Genomic DNA, 8,922 nt, shown 5'->3' with positions numbered 1-8,922 from the left:
GACATGTTCAAAAGGAAGAAGAAAGAAGACCTGCTGCATGTTACGGTGCTTCTCAAGAACCATGTGCTGCCACCTTTCTGTGTGGTGTATAGAACTCTTGGTAGAAGCAAATTTAGTGTTATTAGAGGCATACTGTTAGGCTCCATAGTGATAACAGAATTCTGATGATAGGATGAGAAAATACCTCTGTGGGTCTCATGCCTTAATTATATTCACAGGACTGGGATACTGCACGACACTGATTATTTTAATGTGGCAGAACTGACATCGACAAATGCTGGAGAGAAAGTAGATAACTTTACTTCATCCTTGTGTAAGGGACTAAAGCAATGCAAGCCAGAGAAGCCAGGGTCCCCTATAAGTATTTAAAGGGCAAAAGTTTGAAAAACAATACTAAAAAATATGATTTCCATATGATCTTTTATAGATATGTTTAACATTCATCTTAAAAATCTAAAATATGGTTTCAGATCAATGGGAAACATGTATCAGAATAAAAGAAAATCATTTTGGTTTACAATCACATTTTCAGTACAACTCTTTGCAACACTGTTATTCATAAGGATGTCACATTTATCAGACTGACATAAAGATTTTAATCCTTAAAATAACTTTATTTTAAATGGAATTTCTAGTCTCAAGAATATCTAATTTTGGTAGTCATTAGGAATTACATGTGTTAAGAGGGAGTGGGGAGATTTCATAAAGGTCAGGTGGAAATTTTCCATCAATTAATATTATATGCTTATCACAGATGCCTAAGTTAGACATGGTTCTTAAATGTGGCAATTAATAATGGTATTACGAAAGTGAAAATGGAATTCTTCCTAAGTGAAGTGAACGGTGATGGAATACTTTTATTGGGGTAATGACTTATGAATTGGGAACTCATGCTAGTCTAGTAATAGTGGAGTAACAGGATGCTGTAAGAGCTGTAGGCAGTGCAACTAACACAGAAACCTTGTGTAGGAATACCTGGTTAGCAGCCCTAGAAAGTGGGGAAGGGTCATTGCCGGTTGAAGGACGAAGAGAAGGCAGGCATTGTCTTACTATTTTTGTATCTCCGACAGTAAGTCCAGTGCCTGGCATGTAATTGATGTTCAATAATTGTTTTTTGAACTGTGATGTTGTTTGGACAGAATGTGGATCTCCGTGTATTGACTTATTGGGGCGGATATCCCCTCTACCCCAGTCCGTCTGTCAGCCTTCATTCCCTCTTCCTTCACTCGCCTTCCTAGGACTTCATAAGCTTATGACCCCTACCCAAGTCAAGAACAATGTCTGAGAAGGCCCTCAGGATTTAAGAGGCCAGTGATACAGTTGGTCTGAATTTGTTGGAAGTCCCTGAAAGCTCCAACGCTGTCCCCCAGGGGGCAGTGTCTTAAGGAGCAAGCAATAGAGTTCCAGGTACCCACAGCCCTGGAAAGAAAAGGGCCCTCTGCTGAGTCCTTATGTGATCAAGCAGGAAATCTGTTCATTGGTTATTTTCATTTAAGAGTTTTTGTTCTTTCTTTTGCTCTTTTTACTGAAAGAAAACAGAGGAATGGGACTCAAAGGAAAACATTTAGATTCTTCACAATTTGAAAATGTACGTGATAGGATCTAGATTTCTTTTCTGAGTTTGCTTTTCAAGTTTAGATTTAGTTTATAGATTATCAAAGAAATACTTGCTTTAAAATTTGGAAGTACATAAAAGTTTTAGGAAGGAAGAAAAATCTACCATAACTCAGCATATAGAAGCAGTCACTATGACATTTTTACCCTCTTTCCTTCTAGTCATTTTTCTGTGCCTGTGTTCTTAATTGGGTAGGATGCTTTTTTTTTGTATCTTGCTTTTCCTCACTTAAGTCTATAATATTGCTATTCTTCGATGCCTTCGGAAAAAAAATCTTTATGATCCTACTTTTAAAATGACTATGTAATATTCCACCTTAGGAGTATGTCACAGTTTACTTCATTATCCTCCTCTCGTTGGGTCACTCAAGTGGTTTATAGTTTTTCACTATTGTAAACAATTCTGTTGTAAACATCTTTGGATAGCTTTGCCTCAGTTCTGATTATTTCCTAAGGTAGATACCTACACTTGGATTACTAGTTCAAGGGCTTAAATGCTTTACACATTCCTTGTGCATATTGTGAGGTTGCTTTCCAGATAGATTGTAGCTGTTCCCACAAACACGAGCAGAGTGTGAGAAAGCCCATCTCCCTACACCCTCCTTGGTATTCAGCATTGGTTTTGTAAGTTTTGCCATTTTCATGAATTAAAAATAGTTTCTCATTGTGTGGTTGAGCATCTATTCATGTATTTACTTGTCGTCTATATATTTAAATTTTTTGAAGTGTAATGTGTGTTCTTGTCGTTCTGTACTTTCTTTATATCAATGGAGTTGCTGTCTTTTCCAGAACGGTGGAAGCCTGCCTGGGTAGCATGCAGTAATTCCAGGGCTGGTTTTTAGAGGGCCGCTGTCTTACCGCCTGCACTCTAGTTGTGGATCCCCTGTGGTCCATTTTTTCACTCTCCAGGGCCTCAGGAAACACAGAGACACAATAGGATCATTCTAAGGCAGTTTTTCTTGGGAACAGAAAAGGACTTGTGTCTGAGGCTGTGTGCATTTGGTGTTGTGCAGTCACATTCACGGTCTTGTGCGTTGAGCAGAGCTCAGAAAATACAGCAGGTGTATTATCAAAAATAAATAGGTCCTATGCTTACATAATGCTTTACTGTTAAAATATATCCTCACCCTCATTGCCTTACTCTTTTAGCTGGAAATCTTCCCTTAGGGTTCTCTCAATAAGTTTGTTGATTAAATGGATCTCCTTGAGTGCAGAGTCCATGACATTTATCTTTGCTCCCACAACTCAAAATATAATTACCAGCGGATATGAGACAAAGACCCTGCCCATAAATATTAGCTTATGCCTCACAAAAACCCCAGCACAGGCTGGGGTTTAGGTATGGCCTTGTTCCGCCTTGTCATGCTCTGACTTTACATTGTGAACTTTACATTGTGAAGTTTTAGGTTCTTCTGCAGAGAGATGCTGGGTGGTGCAGGGGCAGCTTGAGCTGGGGTGTTGGCTCCTTTACTGGCCAAGAGATGCATCTTGGGTTTGCTGCACCTGAAGCAAAGGGAGAAGGGGGAGTGGCGATGGTGGATGGGTGGAGAACACAGACTGAGCGATGCCCTTCCAGTAAGTTGCCCACCGCCGTGTAATTTCTTCCCCTCCTCATATACAGAGCACACTATTGGGAGCAAAATCCATTCCTGGTTGACTTTCACCTTAAAACACCATAGCCAAAAATTATAGGAATTGTAAGGGGCAAAAACAACATAGAACCTAGGTGTCTCTGGGCCTATGTGACTAGAAGCATCATTACCTATCCTTTCCCAGTGCACCTGTCCCATATTGGAGTGACTGGGTTACAAGCGCATCTTCAGGACTCCTGCTCCCCTTTCTTTACAGATCGACACTTATAGTCATTAACTCATGCTTAAAAAATGCTGTGAAGGGCATCTTGGCAGTGCCAGGGAGCAGAATACTTGGTCACTGTGGTCAAGAGCTCCTCTGCTGGAGACAAGAGAGGCTAGTCCAAAGCTAGGGCTTGTGGGCCACATGTGAACCCTGCTTAGTTCCAGTCCAACTTGTAACCTTGAGATGCCAGGAATGTGTGACCTGGAGAAAGAACCACAAAGAAGCAGACAATGGGAGAGACTGTGAGACCATATTTTGTTTTGGGGCTTGACAGGTTTTCATTGCCATGTTAGTGAATTCATAGCGACATAGATGATGGATAGTAGCACATGACAAGTATGAGCTGGGTTTTTACTGGGTTAATAACATGACTAGGAAGGGTTTGCACTGCTAGCTGACCTGCAGCTCTGAGGCTTTCGTCTGCTACAAAGCTGTCCCAGTCCTGGGGTGATTCTGGGTCCAGCAGCTGACCAGGGCTCCCAGGACAACAGCAGCAGTTCCTGGAATCTCCAGTTAGGTAGTGTCACCATGATCACCCCAACTGGACAAGATTGGACCTGGAGGAGAACACTGAAGGTCTGGGAGCCTGCCCATCGGTCCCCTGCTTCTCTGCCATTTACCTATCTGATCTCCTCACTTCCCCCTCATCCAGAAGATATGAATTTTAGCTATCTCAGTTTGAGCACAGGACATGAAGATAATCACTGATTGATTTATGTCTGAATTTGCATTATTGCAGCTTCATTATCAAGTAGTTTTATTGTATTTTTTCCAAGGAAGAAAGCAGTCATAAAGTTTGAAGTGCATTAGACATTCACAAAAGAAAAAACAGAGTCAGTATCATCTTCTAAAGCTTTCGAACATGCCCTCCCAAATCCCCTTCAAAATCTCTCCAAGAGTTGACTTTGACCCAATTTTGCTCTAATTAACCTTGCTGCTCTTTAAGCACTTAGCTTTCAAGATAAATGAAAATCTATTCCTTGTCCTCGTATACCCTTGACTGAGGACACGTCATGGCCATCAGCAGAGGTTGTCCTCCTGAAGCATGTGGCTTTAGAATGTGTCCGCACAGAGCAGAGGCAGGGACATCTGTCCAACCAGCCAGATTGGAGACATCCACCCTGCTGTGACTAGGCAACAGATGTCCCTATCAGACACCCCCTGCTGTCCTCATTTCATGCTCTGCTGGTAATCAATAGTTAGTACCCAATCAATGAGTGACTTTTCTGTTTAGAGAGTTTGATTGTTTCTATGATGAAATGTGCCACCAATGTTGAAAAAAAAAATTATAAATGCTCATTAAGGTCTCAGGTTAGTCCTCTCTAAATCTTATTTGACTGATGCAATGTGTTTAAAGGATCTCTGCCTTCTTGGCTCCCAAATACTAGCTTTAGCAGAGGTTCAATGGGAAAGTGCCCTTAGAAGTTCAGCCTTGATTTCCAAGAATAGAATTGCCACTGCTTGGTTCTTAAGAACTTGCTGTTCTCCCATCATGGAATGGAAAGTAGCACTCATATTTCTCCCCATTCTTTTATCCCTAAAGCTACCTATAGAGTTTTGGAGATTTTCAAAGCATCTTTCTTTTTATTGCCATTTATCATGTGAAAATGAGAAGGGAAATGGCTGCTTTCTTTGTACCATCTTTCTGTTTTATTCACTTAGACCAGGAATTACAAAATGATTTCATCACACATGCTTTCTTTAAATAATGAAAGACTCTATGTGGTGCTAAGTTGAGAAAGGATTTTGTGGTCACATTAGGAGACTAAGAAAGTATACTGTGGTCTATGGCCATGCCACCCTGAACACGCCCAATCTCGTCTGATCTCAGAAGCTAAGTGGGGCTGGGCCTGGTTAGTACTTGGATTGGAGACCACCTAGGAAGACCAGGTGCAGTAGGCGTAAAAAACAAAAAATAAAAAATGAGGGTTTGTAAGCGGACAAGGTCCTTGCAATCTGTGAGGTCAACCAAGGGTTGCCTTGCTTAAAAAAAAAAAAGTATGCTGCGATTGATTAGCGATGTCTGCCAAGGGCATGGAATCAGAGGTTAGGTAAATATGTGCCATGTATTGTCCATTCCCGATTCAGATCTTGTTGTGAAAAATGGAGTTCACACATGAATGATAATACTAGCCTAACAGTTAAGTAGTGTTTACTATATGCTAGGTGCTGTTCTAAATATATATATACATATAAACTCATTTAATTTTCAAAGCAACCTACAAGGTAGGTACAAATGAGGAAACTTGCAATGAAAAAGCTCTTACAAATGAGGAAACTGAGGCACAAAGAGGTTAAATGACTAAGCCAAGTTTATATAGCTAGGAAGTGAGCTAGCTGAGATTCAGTCAGGCAGTCTTGTTCCAGAGCCCATGTCCTTAGCTACTGTTAGTGTATTACTTCTTGTTGGCTAATGCAGTTTCTTTGCAGTCCAGGGACTAATGTAAGACTCGTCTGCAGTTCAGAAGAAAACGAAAAATTGAGTTTGTAGACCCTGTTATCTTTGGGCTTCAGGCCCTAGAATAAAAGACAAGACCGGGTCCAGGGGAATGTTAGCAGTGAGCGGAGAGTTGCATTTGAACTTCCTCCTTTCTCTCCAGTTCAGATGGCATTTCTAGTCTTTTCACCTCTGCTTTCTCAGCTGAGAGTGGATGAATGGGAAGGGAAGAGGGGTGGACATTTAAAAAGTGGAACAGAGGAGTTCCTTGGTCTCCAGGACCCCTGGCTCAGGAAACTATTTCTGAATGGCCATTTTTAATGATCATTTTTGTACAAGGGACACATATATGTACATATAAAGGAAGATATATTTTTAATGTATCAAATAATATATCTTTTGTAATGGCTAAAGAGTAACCTTTCAGAACTGTTTATGCCTTCCCTTTTTAATTAACAGCCATTTATTTAATACCTACCCTGTGTCCCATACTGTGCTAGGATTGCGGATATGATGAGCCAAAAGAGAGATGAGCCCTTCCCTCCCTGAGCTTACAGTTTACTCATCCAAATAAGGACTAGGTGTAAGGTGCAGCTCTGGTGAGCGCTGCAGAAGAAGGTCGTTGGTCTCAAGAGAGCAGCATCGCTATTATAAAAGGAATGAGGGACCAAGGTGGCCAGACCATGTGGGTCTTTGAAGGCCACATTGTATCATATGATCAGAGTTATTCTTTCTTTTCAAAAGGTAACTGTGGCTACACTGGGAAGAACAAATTGGAGAGGAGGGTATAGAAGAGCTAGAAGCACTTGGAAGAGTCCAGGCAAAGAGGCCATAACAGTTGGGACTGGAGTGGTTTCCATGGTGAAGGGAAGAAGTGGAAGGATTCTTAAGCTGTCTGAAAGGCAAAATCAGCTAGATTTGGTGATAGATTAGATGTAGGTGGTGAGGGAGAGAGAATGGGCAAGAAAACCGGTAGGAGGATGGCGGTCCTGTTCCCAGAGGTCGAGATGCTGGAAGAGGGTCACTTTTGGAGTGGAAGGTCATCTTGTGTTCAAGGTGCTTTTTGCGCTTTCCCAGTAGAGATGTCAAATAGGACACACTTTTTGTTGTAAACGTGTAGCATTTTGGCTGGGCTATAAATAAGCCTTGATAGACTTTCCTGGGAAACCAAGTACTGGGGAAAATGTTTTTTAATCTACAATTTTGTTGATTTTTAAAAAATTCAAGTAACATATTTCCATCTAGAAAATCAAGCTCTAACCATGTCAAAGGAAATTGATAAAGGTAAATAAAGATCTTGCATAATCTCCCTGGCTATTTTCATTTTTGCCTTTTTCTCTGGCAGTTTTTCCCTATAAGCGTTTATATTTTAATTAGTTGTCATTATAATCTATATCCAATGTGTAATAGGATTGTTTTCACTTACCAGTACCCCAAATAGTTTTCCACATTCCTATATATCTCCCAAATGTATTTAAAATATGTTGTATAATATTCCATGCTTTTGATAAACCATGGATTATAATTTTCTAAGCAATTTCTCTACTTTTGGATATTTAGTTGATTTTAAGATTTCATTGTTAGAATATATTATTATGTGTATCACTTTTTTTTTTCTCTTGTATTTTTCCTTAGATTGAGATCTTTTGAGTGAGATTAGTGGCTCAGAGTTCTAATGGGCTTGCAACTCTTGATGTGTGTAAAGGCAGATGTTTTTAGAACCACTGCCAGGGCTGCAGAGAGCTCACCATAGAACGGAACTGTGACTTCCACTTGGGGCCTTATTACGGTTCTGTGGACGCGTAAGCTGTGGTCCTAACCATATTACTGAGTGCTTGACAAGGTCCCATGCCACCTGGAACCTTTCATCTTGCATCTGCTAATTGTGTCAGTTAGTGCCTAGCGATCACTGTAAGGCTTGCTCTGTTGTTCATCCTGGCCTGGCTCCTTCCATCCTCCCAGGTGTTCTCTTCTTAGATAGTGTCACAAGTACTTAAGAACCAGTGGAATGCCTCGAAGTGATGGTATCCTGAAGGGATTGTCTAACTGGACTGAGCCTGGAGGCCATCAGGTCCTGAAAGACTGCATGCGCTGCGGAGGCTGCCCAGGGCTCCCGTGGGTTTGGCCGCAGCTCTCAAGACCTTCCATGACCGGGTCCCTGCCTACCAGGCTCTCCTTCATTACCATTGCTTCCCAGCGCATCAGCTCTGCCACACCCAGCCTACACTCTATTCTGCACAGGACAGCGGCTCGGTTACTCCACTTGTGGCAATCACTCACGTTGCTTCCTCACCCTTCGCCTCTTCAAACGCTGCCTCTCCTTTAAGACTCTATGTTAGTTGCAATTCATTCAGGTTGTGAGCTCTGACTTCCCAACTTACTGTCCTTCTGCAGCGAACTCTTACAGTACCTTTAGTCCCCATTCCAGGACTTAGCACATTAATTGTAAGCTTTCTGGTAAAGTTTGCCTTTGAAGCTTTTACCTTTGGAAAATGACTGTACCCGAGGGCAGGAACCATGCCATACTTCCCTGAGACCCTTCAGAGCCTAGCTTTAGTGCTGAGCCCTTTGCCAGAGTTCAATAAATCCAATGCGACTCATTACGTGAAAATATATGTGCTACATGATACAGCATCAAAACATTTTAGCTATTCTTCTGTTATATATTTTCAACATAAATGTCCATATTTAAAAATTGCTGAGGCTACTATTAAAATACGTATGGATGGACCTTACTCAGATATTTTCTATCTGGTTACCATTTGGGGATTATGAGAACAAGTTAATGTTGGAAAACCAAAACCAGGTCACTTTTGTTTCTGAGTCCTTGATATGCCCTAGGGTGGGAAGGATGATTGGTAGAGGGGATGAAGAGTAGTAACAAGCCCTAGAGTATCTGCCTTGTCTGTAAGAACGTGTGTTTAGCTCCTGGGAACAGTGCTTGAATTATGTTGAAATGATGTGTTCTGCTCTTCTGCTTCTTGAAAAATTGATCCCAATGTGACCCCGTTGTC

The 8,922-nt window shown here is 41.3% G+C and overlaps 1 protein-coding gene and 1 pseudogene across 2 annotated transcripts in view; both read left to right on the top strand.

Annotated features, from left to right (window-relative positions):
* The window catches only part of MSRA (methionine sulfoxide reductase A), a 327,699-nt gene that overhangs the window by 124,279 nt on the left and 194,498 nt on the right, over positions 1 to 8,922 (top strand). The window lies entirely within an intron of this gene.
* Positions 5,255 to 5,373, top strand: LOC112475120 (annotated as a pseudogene).

The sequence above is a fragment of the Pteropus alecto genome, unplaced genomic scaffold (genome assembly GCF_000325575.1).
Source record: "Pteropus alecto unplaced genomic scaffold, ASM32557v1 scaffold50, whole genome shotgun sequence".
NCBI lineage: Eukaryota > Metazoa > Chordata > Mammalia > Chiroptera > Pteropodidae > Pteropus > Pteropus alecto.
The sequence above is the reverse complement of the archived record's forward strand: the minus strand, read 5'-3'. Positions and strand labels throughout refer to the sequence as shown.